This window comes from Acinonyx jubatus, chromosome C2, assembly GCF_027475565.1.
Source record: "Acinonyx jubatus isolate Ajub_Pintada_27869175 chromosome C2, VMU_Ajub_asm_v1.0, whole genome shotgun sequence".
Lineage (NCBI taxonomy): Eukaryota > Metazoa > Chordata > Mammalia > Carnivora > Felidae > Acinonyx > Acinonyx jubatus.
In genome coordinates, this window is record NC_069384.1 from 13,353,668 (window position 1) to 13,368,404 (window position 14,737).

The 14,737-nt window shown below is 46.4% G+C and overlaps 1 protein-coding gene and 1 long non-coding RNA gene across 5 annotated transcripts in view; both read left to right on the forward strand.

The window, feature by feature from the left end:
• LOC106977845 (uncharacterized protein C10orf95-like) overlaps positions 1–14,737 on the forward strand; it is a 182,660-nt gene that overhangs the window by 123,193 nt on the left and 44,730 nt on the right. The window lies entirely within an intron of this gene.
• Positions 4,777–14,706, forward strand: LOC128315125 (uncharacterized). Its single transcript, XR_008297572.1, has 2 exons — positions 4,777–5,480; positions 5,518–14,706. It is a non-coding gene; the product is annotated as an uncharacterized LOC128315125 (long non-coding RNA).

Consider the following 14,737-nt stretch of genomic DNA (forward strand, 5'->3'; position numbering starts at 1 on the left):
GACAAACAGGGGGGAGCCACTTCCGAAACAACGAGTTTTCCTAACTAGCTCATTGGAAAGACAGAAGGATTTTCTCTGCAGCAAAATTAATTTTGGCAAAGTTGGACGATCGGGTAGACATGGTATCAGCACCTACTATGAGTAATCATAGGGCCCCAAATTTCATTGTTTGACTCCCCTTTAAAAGCTTAGGAATAAAGAAATGAGAGTAGTCCCCCACGAGAGTTTAGGAAAAATGAATCAGGAGTGTGTAAGCTATAGCATAGCGAAGGAGAGGAGACATCCCGTATCAAGGTGAGATTTCATATGCTGGTTTGTCGTCTCCATAATAATGCGTCAGTGCTGGGCTGTTTGGGTGGGGGCATCCGAGACCGAGCCTGGTTTAGTTGGTCCAGAGGGAGGTTTCCGTGAAACCTCTACTCTTGCTCCTTGGCCAGAGTAATGCGTTAGCCCTAGCATCATTAAAGGGCTCTGCAGGAGAATGAATGATAGGCCTGTTCGCCAGGCTTGCTGTCGGTTTCGCGTTTGTTTCCCTTGCTGCTGGTTGCTGATTTGTTTCTCCCCATGGATGCCAAAATCCTTGCCATGAGAGATCTTGTTTCCTTTTTCTAAACTCCTGTATTGTTGGGGCGCCTGGCCGGCTCAGTCGGTGGAGCCTGCGACTCTTGATCTTGGGGTTGTGAGTTTGAGCCCCACGTTGGGTGTAGAGATGACTTAAACAAACCAACAAACAAAACTCCTGTGTTGTTCCACATAATACGCACCGTCACTTGGTGTTTGTTAGTTGATACAGTTAGTGGCTAATAAAAAAACCCCAAAACCAGACCATCCTCTTTCCTCCCCTCCTGCCCTCCTTCCCCTTCTGGCCCTACTTTCTCCATTTCATCTGTGCTCTCTCCTTCCCTCCATTTCGTTACTGCTTTTTATTAATTTCTTTTTCCCTCTAAGGTATGGGTTACATAGAGAAGTCCTGAAGAATGTGTGTTTAACTGGCCGGTCCGTGCCCTTTCTTTTTCTAATAAAGCCTGGCCTTAACTGGGTGTCACTTTAGTGTTTTCTTTGACCACCTCTGCCCTTCCTTGGGCACAGTCTCCTCACACAGGTGGCCGTGGGGGTGGAGGGCCCTCACGTGGTACCCAGTGGCTGGCTCAGCACAGACTTGCCTTGGACAAGGGCCAGGCCCGGGGCTGGAGCTGGGCAAACACTGTTCCACCGGGAGCTGATTGGATGGAGGCCCAGGGTGGAGTACCCATGGGCTCAATGGAGGCCTGGTTTTACTTAAGATATTCCAAAGAGTGAAGGGGGAAGTAAACAGTCTGCTAATTAAATCTGTAGGTGGCCGTAAATTCAGAGGTGTTGCAAAGCCCTGTGCACACATCGAGGACGTTGGGAAAACACAAAGAGCCGTAGAAAGGTGAGGCAAGGCTTGGGGAGATGAGATTCCGCCTGGAAAAGTACAAGCCGCCATCTGGAGAGCAATTAGCCATGGTAGTGTGCTCCGTGGGGCGTAAGTCAGTGGCGCTGTGATTGACTTGGAGCCAGAACCGTTAAGTCCTGTTTCTTGTTCTTGATAGTTAGTAGTAATCATTTATTTTTTTTAACCCCTAAATGTATTGCATAGGAATCAAGCCAGTCCCACTATACTCTGTGTTTGTAAGGCGTGGCCTGAAGGGTGAGCAGATAAGAAAGAAGTGTGTTCCTCATATCACTTGCCCTCTGCTTACGTTTCCTTTGGCTGTGTACCCCTAGTGTGGCCAGGGGGCCAGGATCTTGGAGATTGGTACTGAGCACTGAAAGCATGGCTGGCCAGCTGGTGGGGGCAGGCGCCTGCTTGGTGTGGATCGGAAGGCACCTTGCTTCTGGGTGGGTGTAAGTCCACCGGGAGGGCACGTGCAGTTGGTCTCAGGGGCACCCCTCAGTTTATAGGTTTGTAGATCTGCCTCAGCCTTTGTGGCCTTGCTTCTTCCTAGGGTCACCATAATCATACAAATATGCTTGTAGTGCTCTGCACTGACTTCCATTGGCCAGTTTGAAAAACTAAACCTAGTGATGGGAGACACGATTGCCTTGAGGGTGAAGAGCTGGTTTTTGGTGTTAGATCTGTCTGTTCAAGTCTCTGGGCAATCTTGACCACCTTGCTTCATTTCTTAGCTGCCATTTCCTTATCTGTTAAATGGCAACCATAGGGTTGAGGAGGTATTCTAGATGGAGAACTTTGCTCAGTAGGGAACTTCAGCTGGATAACCATTAGCCATCCTTGAAGTAAGTGCAGGTCATGTTCAAAACCTTTTCAGTATGAGTTCAGAGGAGACCCTCCCAGGTGAGGTTGTCCTGGGAGGTGGCACTGAACAGTGGACAAGAGCCACGAGAGCAAGGATGTATCCGGTCCTGCCGTGCTCGTGCTTGGACAGGACCTAAGTTCACTTGTCAGTTTCCTGATGTGGTTGTTTGAACGCCAAGTTATCCTCTTGCCTTCCAACGTGCTAGAGTAAATAAACGTTTGCAGGGAATTTACAAAAGCAATGATCGCGGCCAGTAAACCATGTGATGGTCATGATGGAGACTGATTGGGGGGGTGGTGGCGGTCACAGAAGGTTTGGATCTTGCCTGCGAGAGCATTTTGCATTGTCTCTTGTGGATGTTCCTCTGAGAAGGAAGGGGCACGACCCAGCCTTTCTCTGGAGCTGGAGGAGGAAGATGGCCAGGTTGGAGGTGTCAGGCTTACTGTGCATAAACACGTGTCTGCGTGTGCCGCTTTGCAGTGACTGTGACTCTCTGTGTTTGAGGAAGGACTTCTGGGGAGAAGGGCGGGGCTGCTGGGTGACCTGATTTGTTCCCTCTGTTCCCTTCTGGCCTAGACTGGGCAGGTAGCCCTGACCCACAAGGTCTTAAACTGCCCGAAAGGAAATCCATTTGCTGATAGGGAAGATACACTTAGAGATAAAGAAGAGAATGTTTTGTTACAGCTTCCTCCTCTGCCTGCCTCCAGAGCTGGTGACTGGACCATTCTTTCTGGGTTCCTGAAATCTCATCCTTGGAACTCAAACCCCGACCATAATTACCCTGGTGACTGTCTCCTAATTGTTTTATCTGCCTTCATTTTCTCTTCCCTTTCCAGTGGGACCGAGGAGCCTTTGAGGACAGGCCTCAAGACCTCTCTTTATTTTCCACCACACAGGACTCCCTAAAAACCTGGCTGAAGGATTTAAGAGGCGTTTCATTTCTATAATTTTTTTACTTATTTATTTTTAAAAGCCTGTTTGTTTATTTTGAGAGATAGAGGGAGAGAGTGTGTGTGTGTGAGGGGAAAGGGGCAGAGATAGAGAGGGAGAGAGAGCATCCCAAGCAGGCTCCATGCTGTCAGCACAGAGCCTGATGGAGGGCTCAAACCCACAAAACAGGAGATCATGACCTGAGTTGAAATCAAGAGTTGGATACTCAACCAACTGAGCCACCCAGGTGCCCTTAAGATTTTTTTTTTAATGTTTATTTTACTTATTGAGAGAGAGAGAGGGAGAGAGGAAGAGAGAATCTCAAGTAGGCTCAGCACTGTCAATGCAGAGCCTGACTTGGGGCTCGATATCAGGAACCGTGAGATCATGACTTGAGCCAAAATCAAGTCGGACGCTTAATGGACTGAGCCACCCAGGCGCCCCACATGTTTGTTACTTAAATAATGAATTGTTTGTAGTTAAAAAAAAATTTTTTTTTTAATGTTTATTTTTGAGAGAGAGAGAGAGAGAGAGAGACCGAGTGTGAGCAGAGGAGTGGCAGAGAGAGAGGGAGACACGGAATCCGAAGCAGGCTCCAGTCTCTGAGCTGTCAGCATAGAGCCCGGTGCGCGGCTCGAAGTCACAGACTGTGAGATCATGACCTGAGCTGAAGTTGGACGCTTAACCGACTGAGCCACCCAGGCGCCCCTAGATTGTTTGTAGTTTAAATTGCCTCTGTCGGGAGTCTGTAGGACTCTTTATTTTGAGCGCTCTCCACTAGGCTTTGCAACTATGGCACCGCTTCTTGCAAAGTTGAGGTGGGTGAGTGTCCTGTGATGTTGGGCCTTCCCTGAGGGTCTAATAACCTGGGTCTCCCCCAGCCCCCCTGCCAAAACTTGCTTTCTAGAACATGCCTGGGTGTCAGCATGAACGAATTCCAGTGAGTATGATGATGAGCTGTAGCTCATGGTGAGGCAAGGAAGCCCCAGCTGCTGGGTCTGCAGGGGTGACCGCCTCTGGGCAAGAGTGTGTTAAATTGATTCTCTGAGCTGCAGTCCACCTCTCAGGTGTCAGCTCCTAAGTGGGTGGCCCTGGCGTCTTTGGGAGTTCTTGGAAGCCTGACAGAAGACCAGGAAACAGAGACCACAAGCTTTTGAGAATCCCACAGATATGCTGTGAGGGTAAAGTATGTGATGATCTATGTGACCCCCCCCAGACTTACTGAAGGATTCCTTCATGTGGGTATTGGAGTCGTGTGTAAGACTGGGAAGCATTAATATCTTATTTTATTTTTACTATTTATGTGTGTATGTGTGTATGCATTTATTTATTTAGTTTTATTTTTTATTTTTCAACGTTTATTTATTTTTTTTGGGACAGAGAGAGACAGAGCATGAACGGGGGAGGGGCAGAGAGAGAGGGAGACACAGAATCGGAAACAGGCTCCAGGCCCTGAGCCATCAGCCCAGAGCCTGACGCGGGGCTTGATCTCACGGACCGCGAGATCGTGACCTGGCTGAAGTCGGACACTTAACCGACTGCGCCACCCAGGCGCCCCTAGTTTTAGTTTTTAAATTAATCTCTACACCCATTGTGGGGCTTGAACTCACAATCCTGAGATCAAGAGTCATATACTTTACTGACTGAGCCAGTCCAGTGCCCCTATATTGTTTTATTTTTCATTTCATTTTATTTATTTTTTAAATACTTGTGGGGAATCTTTATTTATTTGGAGAGAGAATGGGCGGAAGTGAGCAAGGTGCAGAGAGAGAGAGAAGGAGAGAGAGAAGCAGGGCTCACCTGAAGGGGGTGGGGTGGGGCTTGTGCTCACCGGATGCGGGCCTCAAACTCAACAAACCATGAGATCATGACCTGAGCTGAAGTTGGACATTTAATCGACTGTGTCCCCCGGGTGCCCTGCGATTCTTTTTCTGTTCACAATGATGTAAAAGATTTAGAAGGTCATTAATTTGTCAAATCAACTCAGCTGGTGGAGCCCCTGGCCACAGACAAATAGTTACGTATAAGCTGGACCAGAAGTGTCCACCACGCAGTATGTGTTCATCAGAGTCAGTAGAAACAGATGATTGGGCTTGTGCTCTCTGCTCTTTACTGCCTCTTCTTACCTCTTGTCCTTCCCTTCTTAGTCCGCTGTTGTGGGTTCCTGATCGTGTTTGGTTATTTGTCTGCTCAAAGCCAGTGGTGCTGTGTGGGAGCACATATCTGCTAGCCAGGCCCTAACAGGAAAGCATGGCTATAAGTGCCTGGGTGATGAGGCCAGGTGAACCAGGTTCAAAGTTACCAGGTGATGAGGCCAGGTGAACCAGGTTCAAAGTCACCAGGTGATGAGGCCAGGTGAACCAGGTTCAAAGCAAGTATGTTCACTTGGGTAGGGTATTTAACATCTGCCCCCACCCCCGTTCTTTCTTCTTGTGCAAGATGAGGGGGGGATAATGAGTCCCTCATGTAGGGTTAATAGCACAGACTGGCATCAGACTGCTTGCGTTTGAATTCTGGCCCCACTGCTGCGGCTTCATAACTTTGAGCAAGTCACTTGACTCTGCCTCAGTTGGTGAATCTGCAAAATAGGATGCAAATAGTATCTCACCAGAATGTTGGGAGGAGTAAATGGCTCATATGATAGACGTTTAGAATAGGGGAAAGGCAGACACCAAGTCTGTGTAACTTTTTGGTTTAATGAACTACCTATAGGGACATTACATAATAAAATGAACATAAAACACTTGGGCATAGTATGGGCTCAAAACACTTTCTAATTAGATTTTCCATTTTCCTGTTTCCAAGCTCTCAGGGTCCATAGCATCACCAGCAAATGAAGGGAAGGCTTGGTGCTCCTGTGTCTAGCGAGGAGGACAGAGCATTGGCCTTGGAGTTAGAATTGACTTTTGGGTTCTGGTTCTGGCATACACTAGCCATGGAATGTGATCCTGTCTTGGCTTTTTTGTCATCTGAGCGATGGGAATCATGAGGCCTGGAGGGTAAGCTGGGTATGCATTATTATCTCCGCTTTATTGAGGACCAGACCGGGCTTCAGAGATTTGCCCACAGTCACACAGTTCGGGAAGAGCTCACTGAGGCCCACAAGCCCTTCAGACTGTGTCCGGGATTGTCCAGGAGTCCTCCTTTATTTCGTCATGCTGCTGCTCTGAAATGGTGTTCTTTTTCTCTTAATTTCCAAGGCCAGACACCTTCCTTCAAGGAGTCGTAACTGGGTGCTTCATATGACTTGACCTCAGTTGAGAAGTTCTGCTGCTTGGATCAATGCATTGGCTTCTTTTCAATCTCTTTTCATGGCACTATTTGCGATTTCTCCTGTAAAAGCATGGACCTATTTAACTATTCAGCTCATTAAGCTGTAGTTAGTGAACACTGCACCTAATAAAGTTTCAGGGGGCCCTATTCCATGTCTTGGTCTGCCTGTGTTCTTTGATGACATTTGTAAAGAGGAAATCCATGCAACAAGATGTTTCGTTTGATCCCTTCTCTTTGCAGGTGCTTTGGTAGGACGTGAGAAGTTGAAAAGAGCAGTCTTGGGTGCCATGACAAAGCCGTCTGTAGCCCTGAAGGATGACAGTCCATCGAGAATGATTGAGACTGTGCAGAACTTCCTTTTACAGATAGTCAGTGAATTACAGATTTGGTGGTTGTGGCTTAAACGCTGGTCATGTTGAGATACTGGGTGATACTAGTTATCAGGATGGAGAAACAAAATGTTAAAATGTTACTGAAATTGCTCAAATCAGAAGAAACTTCCCAGTCATCACCGTTTTCCATTCTTTTTGTTTTCTGTCCACCCTACCACCTGTTTTCAACTCTTGATATTTATTGCCAGGGATCCCATTTGGATAAAACTATTTGCAAAGGGCAGCTTCAGTTGAAACAATGGAAGCCTAAGGCCCAGAAACAAAGACTCTCCTAGAACATACACAAGTATGTTTAATAATTTCATCCTGGGGACATGACAGATAATTTCTTTCTTTGTATATTTATTTATTTTGAGACAGAGAGGTGGAGGACAAGTGGGGGAGGGGCAGAGAGAAGGCGAGTCAGAACCTCAAGCAGACTTTGAGCCCTCAGTGGAAGCCCCATGTGGGGCTCAAACTCACGAACCGTGAGATCGTGAGCAGCTGAGATCAAGAGTCGGATGCTTAACCGACTGCACCACCCAGGCTCCCCATGACAAGTAACTTCTTAACGATTAAAGTCCCTGCTCGCCTTTACTTCTTCAAGAGGCCCAACTGTGTACACGTGTTTTAGGTCCTCATTTGTGATGTCAAAACCAAAGCTCACAGAGGTGAAGTAATTTGCCCAAGGTCACACCCGTAGCAAGTGCTGGAGCCTTAGGTTTTCTGGAATTTTAGAGTATGATCTTTAAGAAAAACTCTAAAAACTATTTTCTAATTTAAATGAAGACTTCCAGCTTGATTTTTTTCTTTCCTTTTTTTTTTTTTTAGCCAGGGTTTTGTGATTTCCAGTTATCTGACCTGAAAGTAGAAAGCCAGGATCATTACGAATTTTAGGATAAGTGTACTTTTTAGAGAAGGTGGTGGCGTTGAGGTCATTGAGAGTAAATGTGGCAATCTGTTCCACGTTAAGAAGTTCGGGAATAAACAAGCATAAAGCCACTTGATGTGTGAGTTCATATACTCGTGGAAGGAAAGGAAGCAGGCGTGGATCATTTATTAAGCACCTGCTCCATGGCAGGCTGTGCTCTTTCACTCGTGCTGTGTATATACCCCTGACGTTTGTAACGTTTGTAAGCCACGGGTCCTTTTCAGGATTTATTGTCACCATATGAAGCAGGTGTTGTTTCGCCTGTGGAAAAGGTGGCAGACGCCTGAAGGGTTTGTAATTGGTCTGGTGTGGGGAGTCAGTGGGTGAAGCCAGTCTTGAATTCAGCATCTGATTCCAAGACCAGCGTTCTTCCCCTGCCTCGCAGCTTATGTTACATAATGTTTCTTTATGTTTATATGCAATATAAATCTCTAATCGGACGTCTGGGAAGTGCTTTTGGCCAGCTTTGTTGCCTCAGCTGTCTGAAAGGAATGGCTTTCATAAACACGGAGCGGGAATTGGATTTTCACTTTGTGATAATTCATATTACAGAAGTGGGAAGGGCCATTACCCCGGGAATTCCGTTAATCCCTGAAGCTGTGGGTCTTGAATGAGTTGGTTTGCCCTGGACTGTCCCATTTTCCCCCCTCTTTTGATATTTAATGCCACGTATGCCTCTTTATAAAAAGAGAAATTTCATGAATGAAAATTTAGAACTCGAAAGAAGAAATGGAACCTCACCCGTAAACTCACTGATCTTAAATAACTGTTGTTAGTATTTCTGTTTTTTTATTGTGGTAAAATACATGTAACAAGATTTACCATTTTAAGCACTTGTAAGTGTCCAGGTGAGTAGCATTAATACACTCACATTGTTGTGCAGCTGTCTCCACCATCCGTCTCCACAGCTTTTTCCCCTTCCCAGACTAAACCTCCACACCCATCAAACACTAACTCCCCAACCCCCCACTCCCCAAGTTCCTGACTGCCTCCATATGCTTTCTGTCTCTATGAGTTGACTGCTCTAGATATCTCATGGATGTGGAATCATACAGTATTTGTCCTTCTGTGATCGGCTCATTTCTCTTAGCGTAGTGTCGTCAAGGTTCGTCCATGTTGTAGCCTGTCTGAATTTCCTTCCTTATTAAGGCTAATAATATTCCATTGTGTGGATATACTACATTTTGCTCATCCAGTCATCACATGATGGATGCTTGGGTTGTTTCCATATCTTAGCTATCGTGAATAATGCTGCTACGAACATGGGTGTACTAGTATCTTGAGTCCCTGCTTTCATTTCCTTTGTGTATACACCTAGAAGTGGAATTGCTGGGTCATATGCTAATTCTATGTTGAATTTTTTTGAGGAACGGCCATGCTGTTTTCCACAGTGGCTACGCCATTTTGCATTCCCACCAGCTGTGCACAAGGGTTCCAGTCTCTCCACCTCTTTGCCATTTCTTGTTATTTTCTGTGTTTTATTAATGGCCATTCTAATGGGAATGGGGTGGTATCTCATTGTAGTTTTGGTTTGCATTTCCCTAAGGATGAGTGTTGTTGAGCGTCTTTTCATGTGCTTATTGTTAGTATTTAACCAACTAGTACATCCTTCCAGGGTTTACCTTGGCATCTGTTTTTATTGCATGCGTGTGATCGTGGTCCACACAAAAAACTATGTTCAGTATGTTGCATATTTTCCACCAACCATCATCATCAACAGGTTTAGTGTTGCAGTAAAGTGTGAAGGTGGTTGGTTAGCTGGCTGGTTGATTTATTTATTTGAGAGAGATTGTGGGCAGGAGAGGGGCAGAGAGAGAGACAGACAGAATCCCAAACAAGCTGTGAGCTGTCAACACGGAGCCCAATCGATGCAGGACTTGAACTCACAAACCGTGAGATCATGACCTGAGCTCAGAACAAGAGTCAGACACTTAACTGACTGAGCCACCCAGGTTCCTCGTGAACGTATACTTTAAATTCAACTGATTGAGAATTCAATGGTAATTCCTGCCACCCCAAATTAATTTCCTTAGGAAACCTGTGATCATTGGTTTCAGCAGCCCACTGCTGGTAATACCACAGGGCCTTGTGCGATGTGAATACTCTCCTGGATTTCAAAGTGGAGGGTTCTGGGGTTTATTACGGAGGGAAGGGAGCCTTATGGCCAGTTACAACTTTTCTTGAGATGCTGATGCCCAGAGAACAGGGGGCAGCTTGTCTGTGATGTCATGACCAGGGAACTTGGACCCTTCAGTGAGCGGGTTAATTGCATTGCTTCAGTTTCTAAGAGGAAAACTGGGCTCTGGGATGAGCACACTCTTCTCCCCCATGGTGGTGTTCTCAACTTCCTCTTTTATTTGGAATCTGGAGAATGTTTTTCATAGAAACAATGTTACCGGGGTGACTGTTTCCCAGGTTACTTCTAAAGGCCAAGGGAACCCACATGTCGATTCGCTGGAGCCAGCACAGCATGTTGAGAAGATCAGATGGACAGAATTTTCACCTGGCTTGCCCTGTGCCTGCAGTTGTGAGCTTGCTGCCCGTCCTGCTGAGCCCGAGCTTCCTTGTCCATAGGGTGGGGGTAATACCGGCTAATGTGAGAAAAAGAAGTGATGAATGAGTGTGTTAGTTTCCTAAGCCAGAGACTTAGTGGCTTAAAACAACACCAGTTGATTCTCTCCTAGTTCTGTAGGCCACAAGTCTAAAATCAGTTATCACTGGCTCAAAATCAGAATTGTTGGCAGGGCCACACCCCCTCCGAGGCTCTCAGGAGAACGTGTTCCTTGTCCCTTCCAGCTCTGGTGGCCGCCAGTGTTCCTTGGCTGGTGGCTGCGTCGCTCAGTCTCTGCCTCTGTGCTCACATTCCTGTCTTCCTTTCTCTGTGTCCTTCTATCTGTGAAGTCTCCCTCGGCCTCCATTTCATTCGGGTGCGGGTGATTGCCTTTTGGTTAAGATCCTTAACTCCATCAGGGGCCCCTGGGTGGCTCGGTCAGTTAAGCGGCCAACTGTTGGTTTCGGCTCAGGTTATGATCTCATGGTTCGTGGGTTCGAGCCCAACATTGGGCTCCTGACAGTGTGGAGCCTGCTTGGGATTCTCCTTCTGTGCCCCGTACCCCCCCCCCCCCCACCCCTCCTCTGCTCATGCTCTCTCTCTCTCTCTCTCTCTCTCAAAATAAATAAATAAACTTCAAAAAAAAGATCCTTAATTCAGTTGTATTTTTTATCGTATGAGGTTCTGGGGTTTAGGGTCTGGGTCTATCTGGGGGGTACATTCCTTCTGGGATGAGGGAAAAAAGGTAATAGTGTTCTCCATCAGTGTTTTTATGTGATGGGATTGCCTGGAGATACTTGAGATCCAGCGATGGAGCAGGGAACTGTTTTGGCTTTAACACTCATGAGTGTTTAAGCCGTTGGCTCAGTGCCTGGTACAGAAAGATGCCCCATATACACTAACTTAGCTTTCTGAGAATGTTCTGCTGTGCTGTCCTGACTCTCACTCCTTTCCATTCTGATTTCCTTTTGCCTTCCTCCTCCTCCTCCTCCTCCTCCTCCTTTTTTTCAAATCCTTTGTGGATGCCAATAGTGTGATGGGTTTTGCAGAGTTGGGACTTGGGATCAGTGGCTCTGATGAGGCAAGAGGACGTCCTAGGAGATATATTAATCATATTTAGGCAATTCCCTTCCTTGGTGAGCCTGTGGGGATGACTCAGCCCTACTGTTCCCATAGAGCCAGCAAAGACCCCTTCGAGGACATAAGCCGGTGTTGTTCCCAACATTTCCTGGGTGTCTTTTTTACCTGCCCACGGCAGCTAACCTTGTACGATGGCCATGACCTGGAGCCTTGGATTCATTTTTCCCATGTCCCACGACAGTTCTGACCAACCCTGGTTTTATTCTACGGGATTCCTGGGTGTTGCCGCCATCGTGTGCCTGAACACAGAGGTGGAGGTTCGGTGGCCTGTAGTTCACACAGAGCCCTTTCCAGTTCTAGAAGAGATTCATTAGGTGAATTCAACAAGCTTGCGTCTCTGTGGTGCCTCCCTTGTGCCAGGCTCTGAGGGCCTTCCAAGGATTGAGCCCCGAAGCTATGTAGGTAAAGTGTCGATTATGACTGTGGCAGTGGGTGCCAGGCTTGAGCAGGCGTCAGAACCACCTGGAGCTTGTTAAAGCACCAACTTCTGGCTCCTAGTTCCTGGGGTGGAGTGCCAGAATTTTGGTGCTGCTGGTTCGGGGACCACACTTGGAAAATCACCGTGTAGTGGGCTCATGGAGGACAGAGCACCTAACTCAACGCGGAGGTCAGGAGGGCTTCCCAGAGGTGGGGTTTTCCAGCTGGGCTTAGGGTGGGTCTGATTTTCCTAAAATGGACGAAAGAGGACGGGGCATTTCGCGTGTAAGGGGTGTGTGTGTGTGGCAAGGTAGGGAATGGAATGGTGGGATGTGATTTTGGAGGGGTTCCCTGTGGCTGGATTGTGAAGAAATGGGGAAAAATAGAGAACTAAGCGTAAGACTTTTTTTTTTTTTGGTTGGTCGAGGGCATGTGCATCTAGAGTTTCTGTAAACGTGTAGTCACGTCTCTGGAAAGCTAAGAAAGAGTGTCCTCTGGCAAAGAGTTGCCAAATCAGGCGAGGTCCTTCCGACTGTATCTTGTGTCGGGATGCCGAAGTGAGTTTGGAAACTAGCTGTATGTGTGTGATAGAAATAAGGAGAGCTGGAAGCAAGAAGTAATGGGATTCTATCTCCCTTTCCATCTCTCCCATCGTCCAACACAGGCTCTCTTCTTGGAACAAAGTTGGCTCTGTCTTGTGGTCCCACCCAGCTTCGGGCTCCAGGAGGTCTGTTTCTTGCAAGGAGAGGGGCAGCTCAGCCACCCCGGCAGGGACACACCCTTACCTGTAGACCCCAGCCGTTCAAATCCTGAAGGACTTAAGGATCATAGTTGTTTCAAAATTGAAATCAAGATGGGTTTTTATTTCCTTTCTGCCTTGTAACTTAACCATTTTCAGCCGGCCCTGAGCAGTTGGTGGCTCACCTTTAGAACCCCGGAAGCAAGAACCTGGAATTTGCAAATTCTCTCGTTCAACCAGTTTGGTTGGATAATTGCCTTTTCAGTTGAAAACAGTTTTTACTTTCTTTAGTCCTGGGTTTGCATTACCATTTGGGGCCAACAACTTTGGTTCTACAGTCTGTTCTTAATTTCAACTCTCAGATTGTGAGGTAGAAGGAATTGGGGAAGTGTGTGTGTGGGGGGGAGGGGGGATGGGGAAGGGTGGGATCAGAGCATGTTTTGAGATACAATGGGATATTCCCCCCCTCCACCTCAGAAATGTCCCTCTGTTGCAATCCTTTGGGGGGAATGTGCTGGAACCTTGTTTTTTGCAGGCAGATCTGGTTTGATGTAAAGAAAATAGCCCACGGCATGATTCCTATACTAGAGACTCCTTTAAATCAGAATTTTACTCTTCCATACTCTTCCAGTACCATCTGGTTTCTAAGGAGCTTATACTGACAGTTTGATCCTACTGCTGAATAACTGGGAAGGAATGACTAGGACAGGGAGGGTGAGACCCTGTAAGTTACCCTCTTGGGGGGGCCGTGCTGTCGTGATTGAGAGTTTGCATTGTAATGGATGTTAACTCAACTTAACCATGGGATCATTTTGCAATACAGGCGTATATTGAATCGGTATGTTGTATACGTGAAACTTCGGTGTTACATGTCAATTATATCTCAATTAAAAAATTAATTTAAAAAACTTTGCACTTTAGCAAGGAAACTTCAGAAGGAACTCTGCTTAATAATGAACATGGGCATCTGAGATAGAAAATTGAGAGATCAATTAAAGCAGCATGGTCTACTGGGAAGGAGCATGGAGCTCAGTTGCGTGGGTGTGAATGGTGGCTGGTCACGTTGGGCTAGTGGCTTCTTAGGGTCTTAGTTTTCTCATCCATAAGATGGGTGTAAAATAGTTCATCTGTCTCATAGGGTTGTTGTGAAGATTAATTGAGTTAATATTTATGAAGAGCTTAAAATAGGGTCTGGTGCATGGCACTTATATGTCTATGGTGCTTGTGTATAAATGTTTATTAACCAAATCAATTTCTAGAGGATAAGAATGATGAAAAGAAGTTAGATTTTACTAACTTTTAAAAAAAATTTTCTTTTTTAACGTTTATTTTTTTGAGACAGAGAGAGACAGAGCATGAACGGGGGAGGGTCAGAGAGAGAGGGAGACACAGAATCCGAAATAGGCTCCAGGCTCTGAGCTTTCGGCACAGAGCCCAACATGGGGCTCGAACTCACCGTGAGATCATGACCTGAGCCGAAGTCGGACGCTCAACCGACTGAGCCACGCAGGCGCCCCTAGATTTTACTAACTTTCTTGAACAGAGCTGTTAGCCCTCTGGAAACCAACCCTACATTGTCTTTAAGTGTCCAAGCTTATGTGGTTTGTTTTAGAGCATTCAAGTTTCTCTGTGTTGAGAGAAGATTGTCTTAGACTTTGGAAAAGAAAAGAAAGCCTTAAGAGTTGTCCTCAGAATTTAGTTTAAGTTAAATATTTTGAGGGAAAAAAAGAGCATGAAGAGTCTTGCAGAGAGGGTCCTGTCCCTGGTTTTCAGACTGGGTTGTAAGGCACGTGTTGGTTTATGTGGGGCTGTTGCATTTAAAAAACTGCAGTAGAATAGAGAATTCCAGTGCATCCCACATAAGGAAGGCAGGTATCTTGTAAAAGATTTTCTTGTGTTACATACCTGGGTGCCCGTAACAGGTTGCCATGTGAACTTTCTTACCATGGACTGCAGTTTACCATTGGGCCCTGACTTACAACCCTCTTTTGCATCCACGGGGCTGCGAGAGTGCCTCTTGTCTGTTTCTGCCAGCCACTGCCCACTACCTGTCAGTTTCATATGGATTCTCAGATTAGATTTATTTTTTTATTATGTTTATTT